Source organism: Chelonia mydas, chromosome 4 (genome assembly GCF_015237465.2).
Source record: "Chelonia mydas isolate rCheMyd1 chromosome 4, rCheMyd1.pri.v2, whole genome shotgun sequence".
Lineage (NCBI taxonomy): Eukaryota > Metazoa > Chordata > Testudines > Cheloniidae > Chelonia > Chelonia mydas.
In genome coordinates this window covers 5017870-5039219 of record NC_057852.1, presented here as the reverse complement: position 1 = coordinate 5039219, position 21350 = coordinate 5017870, and positions in this window count along the sequence as shown.

The window sequence follows — 21350 nt, the reverse complement described above, 5'->3', positions numbered from 1 at the left end:
ACCAAAATGACCAATGAGGAGACAAGATACTTTCAAAAGCTGGGAGGAGGGAGAGAAACAAAGGGTCTGTGTCTGTCTGTATGCTGCTTTTGTCGGGGACAGAACAGGAATGGAGTCTTAGAACTTTTAGTAAGTAATCTAGCTAGGTATGTGTTAGATTATGATTTCTTTAAATGGCTGAGAAAGGAACTGTGCTGAATAGAATGACTATCCCTGTCTGTGTGTCTTTTTTGTAACTTAAGGTTTTGCCTAGAGGGATTCTCTATGTTTTGAATCTAATTACCTTGTAAGGTATCTACCATCCTGATTTTACAGAGGTGATTCCTTTACTTCTATTAAAAGTCTTCTTTTAAGAAAACTGAATGCTTTTTCATTGTTCTAAGATCCAAGGGTTTGGGTCTGTGGTCACCTATGCAAATTGGTGAGGATTTTTACCAAACCTTCCCCAGGAAGTGGGGTGCAAGGGTTGGGGGGATTTTGGGGGGAAAGACATGTCCAAACTACGTTTCCCAGTAAACCCAGTTAAAGTTTAGTGGTGGCAGTGGAAATTCCAAGGGCAAAGGGTAAAATTAATTTGTACCTTAAGGAAGTTTTAACCTAAGCTGGTAAAAGTAAGCTTAGGAGGTTTTCATGCAGGTCCCCACATCTGTACCCTAGAGTTCAGAGTGGGGGAGGAACCTTGACAACTTATTTGAAGTGAGCGGCTGCAACGTTTGAGGTTAATCCATTGCTATGTGTGGCTAAATCTATCTGAGCACTTGAGATTTATAGAATTTTTTTCCTGTTACTTCCAATTTATTTCCCTTTCCTAAAACCTTGTGAATTTACCTCCACATTTTCTTTCACAATCTGCTACAGCTGCTGTGCTTAGGAGGAAAATGGTGTTTATAACAAGATGGTTATAGCCCTTCCCCTGGGGCTTCTATTCACAAAGAAATGGCATGGTGTGGCATGTACTGTATCTTTCCCCCTTGTGACAGTGTGTCCACCCCACACCAAGCCTGACCACTTAACTGCTGAGGCTGCACCTGGAGGGGGAGTAGGGGAACATGGAAGACTAATTACAGAAGCAGCTCAGCTGGAGAGGAACAGGACAGGCCTGTATAAAGCCCAGGAGCTGAGAGTTGGAGGCTGTAGTCCCTCTCAGCATGGGAGAAGGCAAGGTAGCAAGTATCCCAGGGATACAGTAGTAAGGTTCAGGACTGTGCAGACCGTGACTGCTTGTTGTAGGGTCCCTGGGCTGGAACCCAGCTTAGAGGGCAGGCTCGGGTTCCCTTACCAGCATCTGAGGAAGTGGCACCATGGGGCAGACTTGCTGGGACTGTGGGTCCTGGGAGACTTTGATATCCCAAAAGGGAGAAGAACTCGGCCAGAGGGCCAAGCCATGAAGCTAGAACTGTTGATCGCTGAGACAGCAAGACTGACCGAGTGACAGAGTGCAACCGCAGGGAGCGGTGTCGACCTGGCAGAGCTACTCCCCAGACAAGGCCAGAAGAAGGCACTACAGCAGTGAGTGAAGTGCGTCTTGACACCCTTCAAATCGATTTTGCTGTCTTTGTCACTTTCTATTGGTATTGTCTTATTATTCTATTTTCCCTATTGCAATAAACACTCTTCTATTTGTCTATTCCTTTTAAACTATTAAAATAATTAAGTTTGATAACAAACGTTAGGGGAAGAAAGATATAAACCTATACAAATGTTTTTAAAATGCTGCTTGTCATATGGTGGTCATAAAATCAGACAAACACTGGGAAAAAATCCCATACATCATCTTGTCCAGCTCCCAGTGAATACAGGATTGTTCCTTACCATTTTTTTAAAATTAATCATGTTTATTAAATTGGTGCCTAAGGACCAACCAAGACTAGGGCCCAGGATAGCAGACAGGGTAGCCCCAAAGGGCTTACAATCTAAAGAGACAGGACAGACACAGGGTGGGGGAAGGGGTAGAAGACACTAGCAGAGAGATCAGTGGGATCACAGCAAATATGTTGTATAATTTGGGGGGGCAGGTAGATCAGGAGGGGTTCAGCTAGATGGGAACGGAGGGAGGCAAGGGGGACAAGGCAGGGAAGGAGAAGTAGGCGTGGCATGAAACGGTGCAGACACTGTGAGGGGGGGGGTGGGGGAGGTGTTGGAGAAATCAGCAGAGAAAGTCCAGTCAAAACTGCAGAAAGTTCTTGGAATGTCCAGAGCGGGGCCGGCTCTAGGCACCAGCAAAGCAAGCACGTGCTTGGGGCGGCACATTTCCAGGGGCGGCGTTCCAGCCATCCTAAGCACGTGCTTGTTTTGCTGGTGCCTAGAGCCGGTCCTGTCTCTTTCCCCACGAGCATGCCCAGGGGCTTGGCGCTGCCCTCTGGAGCTGGACGTCATAGCCCCGTGCCGGCAGGAGCAAGCAGCAGGCGTTGGGGGGGACGGGGGGGCTGCCCAGTCTGAAATGGCTGTAGCAGCCCTGCCCATGGCCCCACATCTTGCTATGTAGCACGGGGAGGGGCAGGGCCCTCCCGCTCCTCTCCCTAATGCCCACTGCTTGCTCCTGTCAGCACGGGGCTGCGACGCCCAGCTCCGGAGGGCAGCGCCAAGCCCCCAGGTGTGCTCGCAGGGAAGGAGAGACAGGAGGCAGAGCTGTTCGGTGCCTCCCACACAGCTCTAGGCCCCTCTGGTTACTCGGCAGCGACTGCTGGCAAGGTGCCCAGCCTGGCTGAGTGACTTGGTCCAACCCACGCGGATCACGTGAGCCCTGGGGTCGGCGCTGACGTCCTGCCTATGACAAGACCTCCGGCACTGGGCCAGCCCTAGCTCTGCCCAGGCAGACACAGCCCAGTTCACTCCATGGCCAGCCCGGTGAGTAAATGAGTACACTAGTAGGAAATTGTTTTATTTCACTAACTACAAATTCTGTTTTCTTTTTTTGTTTTGTTTTGTTTTTTGACTGTTTAAAATTAAAAAAAAAAATTGCAAAGTGCAAACGTGAAAAAGCCAAAAAAAAAAGGGGGGGGGCGGCCAAAATTTTTTTTGCTTGGGGCGGCAAAAAACCTAGAGCAGGCCATGGTCCAGAGGTCCCTGCAATGGCTGCTCCTGTCCCCCGCTGGCTGGAGCCTCGGTATTTTTCCTTCAAAACTACAAGGAAAGACTGGGGGATAAAAATAATGGATTTCAAGAAGGCAGACTTTAGCAAACTCAGGGAGTTGATAGGTAAGATCTCATGGAAAGCAAGTCTAAGGGGGGAAAAAAACAGTTCAAGAGAGTTGGCAGTTTTTCAAACTGACATTACTAAGAGCACAAGAAGAAACTATCCCACTGCATAGGAAAGATAGAAAATATGGCAACAGACCATCCCTGGCTTAACCATCTCCTGGTTAAGCTTCAGTGATCTGAAGCTCAAAAAAATGTCCTGAAAAAAGTGGAAACTCGGTCAAATTATAAAGGATGAATATAAACAAATAACACAAGTACGTAGGGACAAAATTAGAAAGGCCAAGTCACAAAATGAGAGTAAACAAGCTAGAAACATAAAGGGCAACAAGAAAACATTCTACAAATACATTAGAAGCAAGAGGAAGACCAAGGACAGGGTAGGTCCATTACTCAATGAGATGGGGAGAACAATAACAGAAAACGTGGAAATGGCAGAAGTGCTAAAGAACTTTTTTGTTTCGGTTTTCACCAAGAAGGTTGGTGGTGATTGGACATCTAACATAGTGAATGCCAGAGGCTAAAATAGGGAAAGAACAAGTTAAAAATTACTTAGACAAGTTAGATGTCTTCAAGTCACCAAGGCCTGATGAAATACATCCTAGAATACTCAAGGAGCTGACTGAGGAGATATCTGAGCCATTAGTGATTATCTTTGAAAAATCGTGGAAGACGGGAGAGATTCCGGAGGACTGGAAAAGGGCAAATATAGTGCCCGTCTATAAAATGGGGAATAACAACAACCCAGGGAATTACAGACCAGTCATCTTAACTTCAGTACCCAGAAAGATAATGGAGCAAATCATCAAGCAATCTATTTGCAAACACCTAGAAGATAATAAGGTGGTATGTAACAGTCAGCTTGGATTTGTCAAGAACAAATCATGTCAAACCAACCTGATAGCTTTCTTTGACATGGTAACAAGCCTTGTGAATGGGGGGAAGCAGTAGGTGTGGTATATCTTGACTTTAGTAAAGCCTTTGATACTGTCTCACTTGACCTTCTCATAAATGAACTAGGGAAATACAACCTAGATGGAGCTACTATAAGGTGGGCATATAGCTGGTTGGAAAACCATTCCCAGAGAGTAGTTAGTGGTTCACAGCCATGCTGGAAGGGCAGAACAAGAGGGGTCCCACAGCGATCAGTTCTGGGTCTGGTTCTGTTCAATATCTTCATCAATGATTTAGATAATGGCAGAGAGAGAACACTTATGAAGTTTGCAGATGATACCAAGCTGAGAGGGGTTGCAAGTGTTTTGGAGGATAGGGTTAAAATTAAAAATGATCTGGACAAACTGGAGAAATGGTTTGAAGTAAATAGGACAAAATTCAGTAAGAACAAATGCACAGAACTCCACTTAGGAAGGAACAATCAGTTGCACCCATAGGAAATGACTGCCTAGGAAGGAATACTGCGGAAAGGGATCTGGAGAAGAGAAGACTGATGAGGGAATTTCAAAGGCGGTTTTGAGTCTGAGGCCGGCAGTACCACCCAGTGGCAATACTCTAAACAGGAGCCTGTGGCTGTGTCTCCCAATGGTGAGAGTCAGTGGCCAGAGATAGGGGAAGCTGGGCACTCCTTGCTCCACCGGGTTCCAGCCCAGGGCCCAAAGAAACAATCATTCATCCAGTATTACCTCCTGTGAAAGACAGGACAGAGAACCTCGCACAGCAACTCCTGCATCAAGCCCATAAATTCTGCTTGAGCTAGAATGTACCTTTGAGAAAGGTATTTGGACCTCATTTAAGAGAGAATCCATCACAACCCCTGGCAAGTTGTTCCACTAATCCATCACCCTTTCTGTTAAAAAAAAAAAAAAAGCCTTATTTCTAGTCTGAATTTTTCTTCCTTTAGCTTCTAGGCATTGGCTGTCATACCTTTTTCTGCTAGATTAACAAACCATCTACAATCAGAAATCGCTTCCCCATGTAGGTGCTTGTAGACTGTGGTCCTGTAACCTCTTAACCTTCTCTTGGACAAACTAAAATGATTGAGCTTCTTAACTCTCATTACAAAGCATGTTTTCCGGAACTCAGATCATCGTGCTAAGCATTGTATAAAGAGAGCAAGACAGAACCTGCCTGAGAGAGGTGGGGAAACAGCCGCTGCATAAGATGTAACATATTCCTCTTTGGAAGAGGCGGAAATGCCACACAAGACTGAGCAGGAACAGCTCATACTACATCCTTTGTAACACTCCCGCTAGAGGGTTAACATCGCTGCTGCTGCTGACAGGTAGCCAGTGGCCATATGGCACAGAAGCTGTCCGTGCAGAGAGGAGAAGACGTGGGGGAGTGGAGGAGATCTACAGCTTTTCTGATGTCATGCTCTGCTGCTCTCCGGCCTCCATGTAGATTGAAGGCTAAGCCCCATATCAGTTTGGGTCTGCCTGCCTCCCACCTCACCCAGGAGAGCATGCCGTGTGGCTCTTCACAACAAGAGAGGAATCATAGAATATCAGGGTTGGAAGGGACCTCAGGAGGTCATCTAGTCCAACCCCCTGCTCAAAGCAAGACAAATCTCCAATTTTTGCCCCAGATCCCTAAATGGCCCCCTCAAGGATTGAACTCACAGCCCTGGGTTTAGCAGGCCAATCTCAAACCGCTGACCCAGTGCTTAGGTCAGTAAGCTAAGATTCAAGAGACCAGAGTTCAATTCCGTGCTGCGCCAAAGACTTCCTGTGTAACTATGGGCAAGTCACTTAAGGAATTTCTGCAATGCAATCAGGAGGTAGCTAGCTAGACCAAAGCTAGCTTGAGTTTGTCTACACAGCAAATCATACCTCCTGACTGTAGTGTAGACAGACCCATAGAACTTCTGTGCCTCAGTTCCCCATATGTATAATCAGAGTTTTCCCATTGACCTCAAGGGATCCAGGAATTCACCATTAGACTGTAAGTCCGGAAGAGCCCATTAAGACTTCTATGTCTGACCTCTTGCATGACACAGGCCAGAGAACTCCACCCAGCAATTCCTGCATCACACCCATGTACACCGGCACAAAGCGAGTGCGAAGCAGGTATTTCCACCAGGACAAATGGTCAAGCCTCTTTACCCAAGCAGAGATCACTTACAACAACACTAACCATGTCTCCATTAGACAGAGCCTGCTCTATGCAAACTGTGGTTTCCACCCCCATCTCCACTCAACTATACTGTCAACTCTACCAATCCCACAGCCGTTGACTGCATGCAGTAGATCCATGAGATCCAAGGAGAACTCAAGGCCCATCTGAACAAGACCAAGGAGGACTACAAGCAGTATGCTGACTGCCAGTGCCAGGAAGGCCCAACATTTGCCACTGGGTAAAAAGTGTGGCTCTTAGCCCAAAGCCTCCACACCAACTGGACATGTTGCAAACTGACCACTGATATCTTAGGCCGTATTCCATCAGCCAGGTAATCAGCCTGGTAACCATGAAGCCCCAGTTACCAAAATCCTTCCAAATACATCCAGTGTTTCACATATCCTTGCTAAAACCCTACATTGACAACCTTTTGCGGTCACAGGGCTCAACCACCACCGCTGCTGGTGTGGATCCAAGGATAACAAGTATGAGGCCCACAAGATAATGGACTCAAATGAAATGCAGCTCCCTCTGGTACCTTGTGAACTGAAAAGTGATACCTAGGAGCCCACATCCATGCCCCTGGCCTCATGGCAGACTAGCTAAACAAACTCAGTCCAGCAGTGTAAGTCCCCACAGGTGCAGAGCCCTGGCCTGCAGAACTACTAGTTAGCTGGCAGCTCCGTGCTGTCACTCAGCAGCAGCTGTAAGTAGCTTCTGCACTGCTCCCCATTACCTGCTGCAGACACAGGCCATGAGAATTCCCACTTCTATGGCTCAGATAGGCAGCAACCTTATGGCTCCTGATTGGCTCCCAATCCTATATAAACCCCAGGGGCATTGCTGGAAGTGTCTAGGCAACAGTGGATCTTCTGTAGCCTCCATCACTGTTCCCACTCGTGGCTTTGACCTTTGCTTCATTTGGTCTTTGCCTCCTAACTTGGATCCTGAAACCTGACTTGGACCCTGGCCTGGAACTCGACTATGAACTCCTCCTCTGCTACTCCCAGCTTCAGGTTTGCCCCTGCTCTGACTCTTGGTCCCAACTGCCCTTGTTAGTAGCCTGACAGCAAGGCAGGTTTATAATTGAAGAGTTACTTTCAACTCAAAACAAAATGTTGTTGTGATCTGTGATCATGTTCATTCAGTCTGGCCAAATGGTCACACTTCCTGCCTCTTTGTCTATTCCTGTTAATTAATTTGTTAGAGAAGTTGGAGACCAGAAAGGGGAATTAGTTTCATCTCTGCTTCTATCTCTTAGATCATAAGCTCTTTAGGGCACAATCTGTTTTTAATTCTTGAGTCTCTTATACCACGAAGCTCATTGCTGTCCTAGCAAAGGATTAATACATTGTAATAACTAATTGTATAGTATAACCTACTGCCTTCAAGTTAACTCTAAATAAAATTACATGCCACTGCTCTATTGCTTTCACTAGTTTGTGTCATCAAAAATGCCATTACATTAGTACTTAATATGCCTGGTCTCATATCTCATGAATTGGTAAACCAGTGGAGCATGGGGAAATGACTCTGTAAGCCGCTTTTTATATTTAATTTTTTTTTTACTTTAAACTAAATCCATTCTTATTGTACAAGTTATTAAAGCTCCAGGATTCTTTTCCCTTGTGTGTTCCTGCTATAATTCTGAGTCAAACACTTCAGTCAGACTTGATGTAGTTAGAGAGCTGTCAAGAGCTATTTCTTTTATCTTTTTCACCTTATATTTATTTGTCTGATGTTTAACATTGTTAGGAAAACCTTAAGCTTTCCATAGACTCTGAAGTAAATGAGAGCTAAGCAATAGAGCTTGTCCTGTGACTGGCTTGTAGGTCTGAATGTACTATTCCATCACGTCTCTTTCAATCTCTTCTACCTCTGGTTGTTATCTCCTCCCTAGGGGGATGACAATTCCTTATCTTCCCAAAAAGCCATTCCCATATTGTGTGCTGGATTGGGTTGGCCAGCCCTAGTTTTATTACTCTGTACTAGCAGTCCTTAGCAAGGGCAGGCAGTCTGTGCCCTGTCACTGTTCATTTCAGGTTGGTGCGCATGCTGTCTAATTCACACTAAAGGGGAACCCATAAGAGTTGATGGGTTCCCCGTTAGACTGCCTGCCCAGTTAAGGATTGGAACAGCACATTCCTCCCTTAGCAATAAAGCCAAGGCTCCAGGATTTACTGCAGGATCGTCTGCCTGACACAAATACTTGCTGAACGGCAGAAGCCACAGAAAGTTTCTGTTTGATCCCCACAGCTTCAGGTCCTGGGCAGGCCTGATGGATGGCCCCGTCAGCAGCAGCTGCTGAGGCCCCTTTGCCCTGATGGCATCCTTCAGGGGTGACACTGGTGGACAGCTCCTGGGCAGCCATATGGGCATGGCAGGTTAGAAACAAAGAAAGGTTGTGTGAAGCTGCCCAGAGGCCTGGAATATTAGAAGTAGTCCCAGCTGAGATGGATTAACAGACAGAGGGCTGGGGCAGTGGGCAGATGTGCCTGGCAAATACTTTGCAGAGCAATGTGCTACACTGCATGTGCTCCTGCACAGCTTCTGTGCAGTTCCCAAAAGCTGCATGTGATCTGTTGCACAAGCGAAGTGAGGGGAGTAGTTCAATGGCTCCCTCCTGGGATTGTGGCCTCAGAGGGGGGAGGGGTGTCATTGGGAGAAGTGCTCTGTAGCGTTATATGCAAAAGTAAACTCTGCCCCTAGTGGCATCCCAGCTTGCCCCACCAATCCACACCCCATGTGACTGGCTGGGTTCATGGGATGGTTCTCCAGGCTCTGAGAAGGTATAGGGTATATGGATCTGCCTCCTGCTGGATCCAGAGCTAGGGTGCTCTTTCCTATGCAGTGTTGCTCTGTCTCCCCACTATAGGGATACCTGGTAATATTACTACTTATCTTGTTCTTTTCTTATCCAGCAAACATCAGTCTATCAAGTTGGTCAAATTTTCCTTCACCCACCCTACAACAAAAAGCTTTTACAAAATAGAAATGTTTCCCAAACGTCCGTTTTCATCCAAAATATTTGGGGTGGGTTTTTTATGTGTCACCATAAGATCATTTTCACATTGAAGTGTGATGTTGTCATGGTGAACTTTTATGTTATCTCATGTTATCAATGTGTGATGAATAGATTTAAATTATAGGATGATGGAAGTAAAAGATTGATAAGGATTTAGGAGTGATGAGCATGTATTAGGTATATAAATAAAGCAAGGCTGTAATGCAAGGCTTACTGGCTCAGGCCTGGGAGATTTCAGCTTAGACACACTAGGCCTCAGGCTTCAGAAGACTCGACATGAGTGGATGATCTAAGGCTGACCCTATGCCAATATAGCCAAAAGAGTACCATAAAAGATGTGCCACGAGGTGATGTTAAGGAAAAATAGACCACAATGTACCCATTTAGACCACAAGACATGACAGGAAAAATTTCCTAAACGTAAGAACAGTTGGTTAATGGAACAAACTGCCTAGGGATGTTGTGGAAGCTCCTTCACTGGAGGTTTTCAAAAGGAGGCTGGAGCCTGTTGTCTTGAGTGGTTTAGACAGAACAAATCCTGCATCTTGGCAGGGGCTTAGACTGGATGACCCTTGCGGTCCCTTTGAACCATTCTGTTATGACCACAGGTTGCCCTGGAAACTGGTTGATGTAAATCTTAAAAAGATGCTAATAAAAAAAAAGGGAACAAAGAGAACAACCTATGGGAAGTGGGGCACCCCAAAATGTATGGGGTGTGGAAGTACAGGTAAAGAAAAGGGTTGGAACACTCATGCATATTCATAAGGTGTTAGGCATGGTCAGAATAACAAGATAAGGGGTGTTCTGGCTAGGCTAAAGTGGGAAGACCCTGAGGGAAAACCTCATTGGGAAGACTCCATCAGGAACCTCTCCTCTGTCGATGACCAACTGTTGAGAGATCCACCAGACTCCATAATATCTATGGGTATGTCAATATGAATATAGCATTAGCTATTGCTTGGGCGCTCTCAGGTTGTGTAGATGTCTGAGTTGGGGGAGGGATAGCTCAGTGGTTTGAGCATTGGCCTGTTAAACCCAGGGTTGTGAGTTCAATCCTTGAGGGGGTCGTTTAGGGATCTGGGGCAAAAATTGGGGATTGGTCCTGCTTTGAGCAGGGGGTTGGACTAGATGACCTCCTGAGGTCCCTTCCAACCCTGATATTCTATGAGTGTAGCTTGTATTTTATAATACAAACAAGGTTTATTTACTTGTAACTGTGTTTGTGGTCACTGTATCACACCTTCCCAGGTCACCACAGTGGCTTATTGCACCAAACACTCTCCTACTTGGACCACTGCAGAGCAGATGGATCCGCTCAGTATATGGGGAGAGGAAGCTCTGCAGTCCCAGCTGCACTTGAACCGTAGGAATTGAGATATCTACAGGCAGATTTCTCAGGGCTTGTGCAAAAAGGGCTATGATGAGGACATGCTGCAGTGCAGAGCGAAGATAAAGGAGCTGAGGCAGGTGTACCATAAGGCAAAGGGGGCAAACTGTCGCTCTGGTGCTGCACCAAAGACCTGCCAGTTCTGTAAAGAGTTGGACACTATCCTCAGGGCTGATTCCACCATCAAGAGCCCCGTGGATATTTCGGCAGGCCTGGATGCGGTGGAAAGAGGACCAAACCCAGAGGACAAAGTCACTGATGAAGAGGTGGAGTTAGATGATGATGTGGAACTCCCAGCAGGTTCTCCCAGCGGGGCACACAGCCAAGAACTGTTCACCACTCCAAAGGTGTCCACCCAGTCTCAGTATTTGCTCTCTGGTGAGCAAGAAGCAGGAGAGGTGATGCCTGGTAAGTGGCTGTGGTTTGTGTAGTGCAGAAGTGGTTTCATGGTAGAGAAATGTATAAGGCTGGCTGTGTTTCTGTGAGCTGAACATTTCCCTGTGCAGCTAATCAGTACTGTGGAACAGGGTGTTGATGCACACCAAAATCTCACAGGAATCCTCCAGAGAGCTCTCTAGGAAAGTTTCCTGGAGGTACTCAGCAATCCTCTGCTGAAGGTTCCTTGGCAAAGTTGGTTTGTTCCTTTCCCCCATTGTAGGAAACTTTCCAGCACCATTCGGCAGTCACTTGTGCAGGGACCAAAGCAACACACTGGTGAGCAGAATAGGGACCAAGGCGGAAGCCATGAGCATGGAGTAGATGTACCCTCGCTTCCCTGCTTACCCTCAGCAGTGAAATATCTGCTACAATGACCCCCACCTGTGGAAAAGTGTGGGAGAATTTTAGAATCTTTTCCCTAGTCACCTGCAATCCTTGCTGAGTGCTCTTTTGCCCTTATAGAGCATCCCCTCTACACCCAGCCAACACCCACCATAGTTTGGGTGTTCACCAAGATCTGTGCTTGCCAAGGGTCAGTGAGAAAGTGATGGATTGTTATGTTACCAGAGGTGTATTTTACTGAAATATTTCAATACTGTGCATTAACTTAACAATCATGCTTCTGTGCATTGTTCCTTGGGCTTTGGCAGATGTGGCCTTGAGGAACACCTCACACACACCGGCCGAGTGTCTCCGCCAGATAAGAAAGTGCCCAAGATGGAGCATATTCCGGGAGGTACTGCACTTATCCAATGCAGAGAAAAGGGAATGAAGGAGTGGAGGGAAGCTGGAAGGCAGAACAGAAAAGAAAATCAAGAGTTTGTTAAGGACGCTATTGAGCGAATGATTAAAGTCATGGAGGAGCAAACACAGATTCTGAAGTCCTTAATAATGCTGCAGACTGAGCAGATCCATGCCGGCCCTCCCCAAAGCACATTCAGAACTCTTTTTTTTCTGTGCCCTCCCAAACTCCACCCAGACAGTCCTTTCCAGAACTTCTCAGTTTCCCCTTCACTCCACCGCCTCCAGACAACTTTCATAATGATAGCTGGAACTACACACAGCTCTGAAAGTCTGCCCTTCCCTGCTACCTCTTGTAGTAAGATGAGTCCCTGAAACAAACCCTTGGTATCAGAGGCCCAGTATGAGGCCTCAGGCCTGAACTGAAGTAATGGTCAAGACTTTGCTAACATAGAGCAAAGTTAAGCTGTGAGCCAGAGGCAGGCCCTGCTCACAGAAGTAGGCAAGAAGACGGCTGCTAAAAGCACGTATACACATATAAGCACTAATGAGATGAATGTGTGCCAGGATGGCACCAGAACATCCTGGTACGAACATATTCCACAGAGATAACAAGGAACAGGCAGACCCATCCTAAAGACAGGTTCAAAAGGAAAATACGATGGATAGACTTGTTTGTTCAAACCAACTTGTACCAGGAGAGAGGCAGCACCCTAACGCATAGAAGGGCTGTACCTCAATACATCAGGAGTGATATGTAACCTGTTTGTACCTGTGTATAAGAATGCACCTCTGAGTGGTTGTCTTTGTCCAGCCCAGGGGGCAGTGGAGTGTCCCACCACTGACTGAGCTGTATCCATTGTCAGGGAGCACATACGTACTAGCAGAACTGTAGACATCTGATGTGGGGAGCTAGAGACTGTGTTTCGTTTGACAATAAACCTGGCCGGGTGTCTTCTTATCAGAGTCTGTAGTTGTCATAAATCTAATGGGAAGGGTAACCACCTTTCTGTATACAGTGCTATAAAATCCCTCCTGGCCAGAGACAAAGTCCTTTTACCTTTAAAGGGTTAAGAAGCTCAGGTAATTTGGCTGGCACCTGACCCAAAATGACCAATGTGGGGACAAGATACTTTCAAATCTGGAGCGGGGGAAAAGGCGTTTGTCTGTCTGTGTGATACCTTTGCCGGGAACAGATCAAGGATGCAAGCCCTCCAACTACTGTAAAGTTAGTAAGTAATCTAGCTAGAAAATGCGTTAGGTTTTCTTTGTTTTGGCTTGTGAAATTCGCTGTGCTGGAAGAAATGTGTATTCCTGTTTTTGTGTCTTTTTGTAACTTAAGGTTTTGCCTAGAGGGATTTTCTGTGTTGTGAATCGGACTGCCTGTAAGATTACCTTCCATTCTGATCTTACAGAGTTGTTCTCTTATCTTTTTTTGTTCTTCTAATAAAGTTCTGTTTTTTAAGAATCTGATTGGATTTTTTTGGGTGTTAATAATCCAAGGCTGGTCTGTGCTCATCTTGTTGTTCTCAAGACTCCCCAGGAAAGGGGGTATAAAGGCTTGGGGGGATATTTTGGGGAAATAGAAACTCCAAGTGGTCCTTTCCCTGATTGTTTGTTAAATCACTTGGTGGAGGCAGCGTTTAACTAATCCAAGGGCAAAAACTTTGTGCCTTGGGGAAGTTTTTACCTAAGCTGGTAGGAATAAGCTTAGGGGGTCTTTCATGCGGGTCCCCACATCTGTACCCTAGAGTTCAGACTGGGGAAGGAACCCTGACAGGAGTGCTACTGGAAATGGCACAAACCAAGACATTTAGACATTCCACTGACACCAGCAAAGAAGGCATAAGGCCTGCACTGGCAGTAATTAGCATTCATACTGGGAGAGAAACTACATATTAATACACTGTTCTTTTATTGGGTGATTCATTTAGTTACAGTGACATGTATGTGAATTTAACTCTAATTCTTTAGAGAGACTTGAAATGTTGGTACTGCATGCTTTTCACTGCATTAATCATGGGAATAGATCAAATAAACACCCACTGAGGGCTTTTTATGGAACATTTCTCTTTCAGGGTAGCCAATATAATCGGACCAAAAGGGGGAAATAAGGGTAAAATGTACGTGAAAGCAAGGAACATCTCATATTGTAATGAGAATTCAGGCCATCCCTAAACGTTACAGGCAATTGCAGACAAATAGCTGAGTTTGTGTGCCAACACTCTTTGTTTGTTTTTAATTATTAAATGCTAGAACCGGCCTAACTGCTTAGAAAAGAAAACAAGCACCACACTGCCGCCTGGAAACTTTATTGGCACTGAATCTGCTCAGGGTCTGAAGGACATTGCTGTGTCCGTGCCCCATTTTACCCCTCATGAGTAGGATGTTCAGAAGTGCTCAGAGATGATCTGAACTCTGCTGTTCCCATTGAAGTTGGTGCTAAAGCCCCTTTTGATGTTAATGGGAGCGGTGTTAAGCCAATGCTGCATTCTCTTGGAAAAATCCCATCCTGTGTACGTAAGTGTAACCTTCTGATGGGTTGTGTTACTGGGCCCCCTCTGTGCCTGATCTGCAGGGGATTAGCCATCTGTTAGAGGCACCAATTGCAGAGCTTTAGCTCAAGCTATAGCAGTTCCTGCTTTTCTAGCTCTGGAGGCTCCAGTGTCTTGGCAAAGATGGCAGCCATGACACAAATTCCTGTCTTTCAGACCTAAGAGCTCCTTCTGGGCTCAGCTGTGCTTGGTAGGTGCAATCATGAGCACAGGTTGGTGCAGGGTCTCTGGGAGGGACAGGGCAGCATGTCTGCCACATCACCCCGTAAGGGCGTGCAGCTTACAGTCTCCTACGCACCTGGTCAGGTCCTCTACCAGCATGGATGGGGTTTGTGTGTGGCTCTTCCTCTTCCCTGCCCACTTGGAATGGCAAGTGACCATGGGAAGCAGACCCTGTGACCCTGGGCAAATCACTTAGCCCCTCTGTGCCCCCACAGTGGGGTTGTACAGCTCAGGAACTATGGTAATGGTGGCCAGATAGGTACTATAGATAGATGGATTCCAGCCGCTGTACCAGAGGGTTCTGGATTCCTCTCCTCACCCATGAAGTTGCTGGGCCAGGTCTGGCCCTCTCTCTGATGAAGGGGCTGTGCTATAGTTAAAGCCTCGTGTAAGGAAAGTCACCTCCACCTGACGGGGAGTCAGTAGTAGCCCCAGAACTGCAAAGGAGTACAGGACTCCTGCCTCTAACTCATCCTTCAGATGGGCTTGGACATTGGGACTACCTGGGCCTGGGTGTGACCTCTTTGTTGCCAGTGTGAACCGGGAGTGACTCCAATGAAGTCAAGGGTATGAGTGAAATCAGAACCAGGCCCTATTATTTTTTATACTACACCTTAGAACAGGGCCCCAGTGTGGTAAGTGCTGTGCATACACATAGGTCTGTGCCGCAAAGAGTTTACAGTCTAAATAAACAGGACAAAGGAAATATTATAATCCTCATTGTACAGATAAGGAACAACCATACAGGGAGATTAAATGATTTTCCCAATGTTGGAAAGTGAGTCTATGGCAGGGACTTAAATCCAGGTATCCTAAGTCTGAGACCAGTGCACTTAGACCAACTTTCCTCTCTCTTTGGAGATATCGTTCTGACAGACATATGGTGGCATTGTTCATATAAGCATGGATTGCATTCACGTAGGGTCTGAAATTTGAATGGATTCAGGAGTTGGAATGTGAAAATCTATTGCCATGTAGGTTACTATCAATGGCAGGAAATCATCTTAATGAAGCTAGCACTATTCAAAACTGTTTGGGTCTCAGAATATAAAGGAATATGAACTAGCCACACAGGATTTGACTGGAGGCTAACGCTATCACCCGAACAACACACATATAGAGTAAAAGCTACCAGCGGCAAAAGTGGGAGTGCACAATATCTATTTCACTGAGTGCTTTATTCTTTCTTCCTAGGTTTTGTGTTTGTTTTTAATGTGATGACTTCAGACCCTGTGAACCAGCTGTTTTCCCTGCAGTATTTATAAGACACCTTTCACCTTGGTATCTAACTATGGGGCAGGGTTGTGCAAGCAGCGTAGTGCACAGCCTGCCCTTTGGTCTACTTTAATGTGATTAAAATGACCTTTCTAGATAACCCTAAAGCTCAGGGTGGAATAAATCAACTACTTTATAAAATCAATGTATTTGAGCGTTGGTCTCCACCCCCCCCCAAGTGAAAACCAGCCTTTTCAGAAAGGAGAACCCCAGGGAGGGGCTGCCGTGTGCACTGGAACCCTGAGCACCGTCCAACATTAATTAATGATGTGGACTCCAAGTGCTTTGTTTTCTATGAGAGTGATGAGAACCCTGATGCTTCATGGCATCTGCATGCATTCAAGGCAGAGCTGCTTGCTGGGGGCAGTGGCCTAGGGGATGTGTGAATAGTGTTATGCTGCTGGATGGATTGCAATTGGTTCCTTGTCAGATCAGGAGGCTGGGGATGAGGATGCTACCCAAGGGAAACTGAATGTAGTTAGAATCATAGAAAATCAGGGTTGGAAGGGACCTCAAGAGGTCATCTAGTCCAACCCCCTGCTCAAAGCAGGACCGATCCCCAATTAAATCATCCCAGCCAGGGCTTTGTCAAGCCTGACCTTAAAAACTTCTAAGGAAGGAGATTCCACCACCTCCCTAGGTAACGCATTCCAGTGTTTCACCACCCTCCTAGTGAAAAAGTTTTTCCTAATATCCAACCTAAATCTCCCCCACTGCAACCTGAGACCATTACTCCTTGTTCTGTCATCTGCTACCACTGAGAACAGTCTAGATCCATCCTCTTTGGAACCCCCTTTCAGGTAGTTGAAAGCAGCTATCAAATCCCCCCTCATTCTTCTCTTCCGTAGACTAAACATCCCCAGTTCCCTCAGCCTCCCCTCATAACTCATGTGTTCCAGTCCCCTAATCATTTTTGTTGCCCTCTGCTGGACTCTTTCCAATTTTTCCACATCCTCCTTGTAGTGTGGGGCCCAAAATTGGACACAGTACTCCAGATGAGGCCTCACCAATGTCGAATAGAGGGGAACGATCACGTCCCTTGATTTGCTGGCAGTGCCCCTACTTATACATCCCAAAATGCCATTGGCCTTCTTGGCAACAAGGGCACACTGTTGACTCATATCCAGCTTCTTGTCCACTGTAACCCCTAGGTCCTTTTCTGCAGAACTGCTGCCGAGCCATTCGGTCCCTAGTCTGTAGCGGTACGTTGGATTCTTCCGTCCTAAGTGCAGGACTATGCACTTGTCCTTGTTGAACCTCATCAGATTTCTTTTGGCCCAATCCTCTAATTTGTATAGGTCCCTCTGTATCCTATCCCTCCCCTCCAGCGTATCTACCTCTCCTCCCAGTTTAGTGTCATCTGCAAACTTGCTGAGGGTGCAATCCACACCATCCTCCAGATCATTTATGAAGATATTGAACAAAACCGGCCCGAGGACTGACCCTTGGGGCACTCCACTTGATACCGGCTGGTTTGAGCAGCAGGTTTAAGTCTATTGGCTTTAAAGAGAAAAGGCAATAATGATTTGCTGACCCACAGCCCCCTGAAGTCAATGACAGCCTTTCCACTGACCTCAATGAGCTTTGCAATCAGGCCCCAAGGCCCCGATTCATGTGTTTAAGCATGTTTAAGCATTTAAGCATTAAGCAATTAAGCATTTAAGCATGTGTTTAAGCATGCTTAAGTCACTTCAGTGGGACTTAACTTTAAGCATGTGCTTAAGTGCTTTCCTGAATCGGAGAAATGGTGTCTAAAAGCTTTATATATGAAGTTCCTCCACCATTTATTTTTCCTTTTAAGGTACACATAACACAAAAGCTGGATTTATACAATGATACACATGAGATGCAAAGCCATGGAAACACATGAGAGAATGGGCCAACTCCATCCCTTAGAAAAAGAAAAGGAGTACTTGTGGCACCTTAGAGACTAACAAATTTATTTGAGCATAAGCTTTCGTGAGCTACAGCTCACTTCTCAAATAAATTTGTTAGTCTCTAAGGTGCCTCCTTTTCTTTTTGAGGACACAGACTAACATGGCTGCTACTCTGAAATCCATCCCTTGGGTAACTCCCTTGAATTCACTCCACTGTATATACCGGCAGGATTATTTTTCTGCCTTATTTGTATATAAAGTGGTAGCCACAACACAACCAACTCATTAACACATTTTCCAAGTATTTTATCACGTCACTGCTACAAGCCACTAATTACCATTGTGAAGTAAGGAGACAGGCAAATTGGTTCATGATAGGAACCTTCCTCAAACCTGGAGCCTTCATCCATCACTCAACTCCATCCAACAGGATTCTCTTTTGAAAATCAATAATATTGGGTTTACTTTTTTGTTCCATTATTTTTCCTCCACAGTTCTGGATTCTGGCTAGAAGAAAAGGGCAGGAAAAATCAGATCTCTCTCCAGCTTCAGAGTGTCGCTGCAAACTGAACCTGAACTCCAACTCTTTTAAGAAGATCTAGCTGAATGAAGGAAAAACACTGCTTATGAATAATTATTGGATGAACGGTTTCAGAGTAGCAGCCGTCTGTAGTCTGTAGTCTGTATTCGCAAAAAGAAAAAAAAAAGAAAAGGAGTACTTGTAGCACCTTAGAGACTAACAAATTTATTTGAGCATAGCTCATGAAAGCTTAGGCTCAAATAAATTTGTTAGTCTCTAAGGTGCCACAAGTCCTCCTTTTCTTATTCTTTACCAAAATATTATTCATGCTTGTATCTTTCTTTAGGACTGTCAGTGACAGGGCTTTCATGGACATCTTATCAGTGGGGTTTGATTGAATGATTTTTGTCTTTTTTATTCTAGGCCAATGAAATATCCAGTCTGACTTTATGAGTGGGACACTAATGCTCTGATCCTCCGGGAATAGCAATTAGGGCTGCGGGACTCACACGTTTCAAATAGACAGACAACAGCTTTGAGGCTGAGCAGTGTGTCTCAGCTTCTTTTCAGACCCAAATCCTATACAATGGCAACAAAATTTAGCAAACATGTTCAAAAGGCATGGCTTGATTAATCAAATTCAAAGGGAATTTCTTTGGCTGCCCTTTGCTGGCCTGCTACTTTGATCTGATTTGAAGGGGATTGTGTAATGAATGAGCAATGGGCATGGGCATTATTCAAGGGAGCCTTTAATTTCCTTGTAAATGGTTGGACTTTGTGGTACTACCATTATCTAGTGTAGTCACACAGGCTCTGTGTGTGTGTGTGTGTAAATCAATGGGCGTTAGATGCCTAGGTGCTTTTGATTGCTATCTACCAATCTGCATCTGTAGGCATCTAGTTGCCTTTAAAGATCTCACCCTAAATCTTGATTCTTAATTATAGAATTCCGCACAAGGGGTGTGACTTATCTGTTGTCCCTCATCCGATCATAACTCTTGGCTAATGGAAGTTTCTTTGGAGTGGGGATTTGCAACATCAAGGTGTAGGCCTGGCTTGAAATGCTACCTCAACACATGGCTGAGAAGGACAGAGGAAAAGACTCAGAGGGGGAAAGAAAGTATCAAATATCTGATCTGAATTGGAGGCTCAGGTAGAATATTAAGGTAGGCAGAAATATTTTCTATGTCAGTGGTAAAATGGCAAGATAAAATGCAGAGGGGTGAGAGGACAGGATTTATTTGTACAGCTCTTTATGCAATGGAGCTCCTGGCACCCCCTGTCATGTTATAGTGGGACCACTGTGGAGCACACATCTGATCTTTGAGTTAATTAGGAGTATCTTTGCTGTAAACCCGCAACTCAAGCATATTATTTCAAAGCTTAAGCTGTGCAGATCCGAAGCCGAAAGTAGAATGCCAAACACGTGTGTCACCTTCTCAGGAAATGTCTGACTTTAACCAGCTTAATTTTTTGATAAAAGAATGGCTCAGAAAACTATGTACTTGGGCGTTTTATTTTAAATGTCAGGTTTGAGAGTAGCAGCCGTGTTAGTCTGTATCCGCAAAAAGAAAAGGCGTACTTGTGGCACCTTAGAGACTAACAAATTTATTTGAGCATAAGCTTTCATGAGCTACAGCTCACTTCATTGGATGCATGCAGTGGAAAATACAGTGGGGAGATTTATATACACAAAGAACATGAAACAATGGCTGTTACCATACACACTGTAACAAGAGTGATTAGGTAAGGTTAGCTATTACCAGCAGGAGAGCGGGGCGGGGGGGGGAAACCTTTTGTAGTGATAATCAAGATGGGCCATTTCCAGCAGTTGACAAGAACATGTGAGGAACAGTGTTGGGGGGGGAACATGGGGAAATAGTTTTACTTTGTGTAATGACACATCCACTCCCCGTCTTTATTCAATCCTAAATTAATTGTATCCAGTTTGCAAATTAATTCCAATTCAGCAGTCTCTCTTTGGAGTCTGTTTTTGAAGTTTTTTTGTTGAAGAATTGCCACTTTTAGGTCTGTAATCAAGTGACCAAAGAGATTGAAGTGTTCTCCGACTGGTTTTTGAATGTTATAATTCTTGACGGCTGATTTGTGTCCATTTATGCTTTTACATAGAGACTGTCCAGTTTGGCCAATGTACATGGCACAGGGGCACTCTCACAGATCTTGGGAGACAGGCCAGTCCTTGCTTACAGATAGCCCCACAACCTGAAGCAAATACTCACCAGCAACCACACACCACACAACAAAACCACTAACCCAGGAACCTATCCTTGCAACAAAGCCCGTTGCCAACTGTGTCCACATATCTATTCAGGGGACACCATCATAGGGCCTAATCACATCAGCCACACTATCAGAGGCTTGTTCACCTGCACATCTACCAGTGTGATATATGCCATCATGTGCCAGCAATGCCCCTCTGCCATGTACATTGGTCAAACTGGACAGTCTCTATGTAAAAGAATCAATGGACACAAATCAGACATCAAGAATTATAACATTCAAAAACCAGTCAGAGAACACTTCAATCTCTTTGGTCACTTGATTACAGACCTAAAAGTAGCAATTCTTCAACAAAAAAACTTCAAAAACAGACTCCAAAGTAAAACTATTTCCCGATGTCCCCCCACCAGCACCCCCCGCCACTGTTCCTCACATGTTCTTGTCAACTGCTGGAAATGGCCCACCTTGATTATCACTACAAAAGGTCCGCGCCTCCCCCTCCCCCTGCTCTCCTGCTGGTAATAGCTCACCTTACCTGATCACTCTTGTTACAGTGTATATGGTAACACCCATTGTTTCATGTTCTCTGTGTATATAAATCTCCCCACTGTATTTTCCACTGCATGCATCCGATGAAGTGAGCCGTAGCTCACAAAAGCTTATGCTCAAATAAATTTGTTAGTCTCTAAGGTGCCACAAGTACTTCTTTTATTTTAAATGTGTATTTTTGAGGACTAATTGTATTTGGGACTAATCTTATTTAATCTTTTTATTACTGACCTCGGCACAAAAAGTGGGA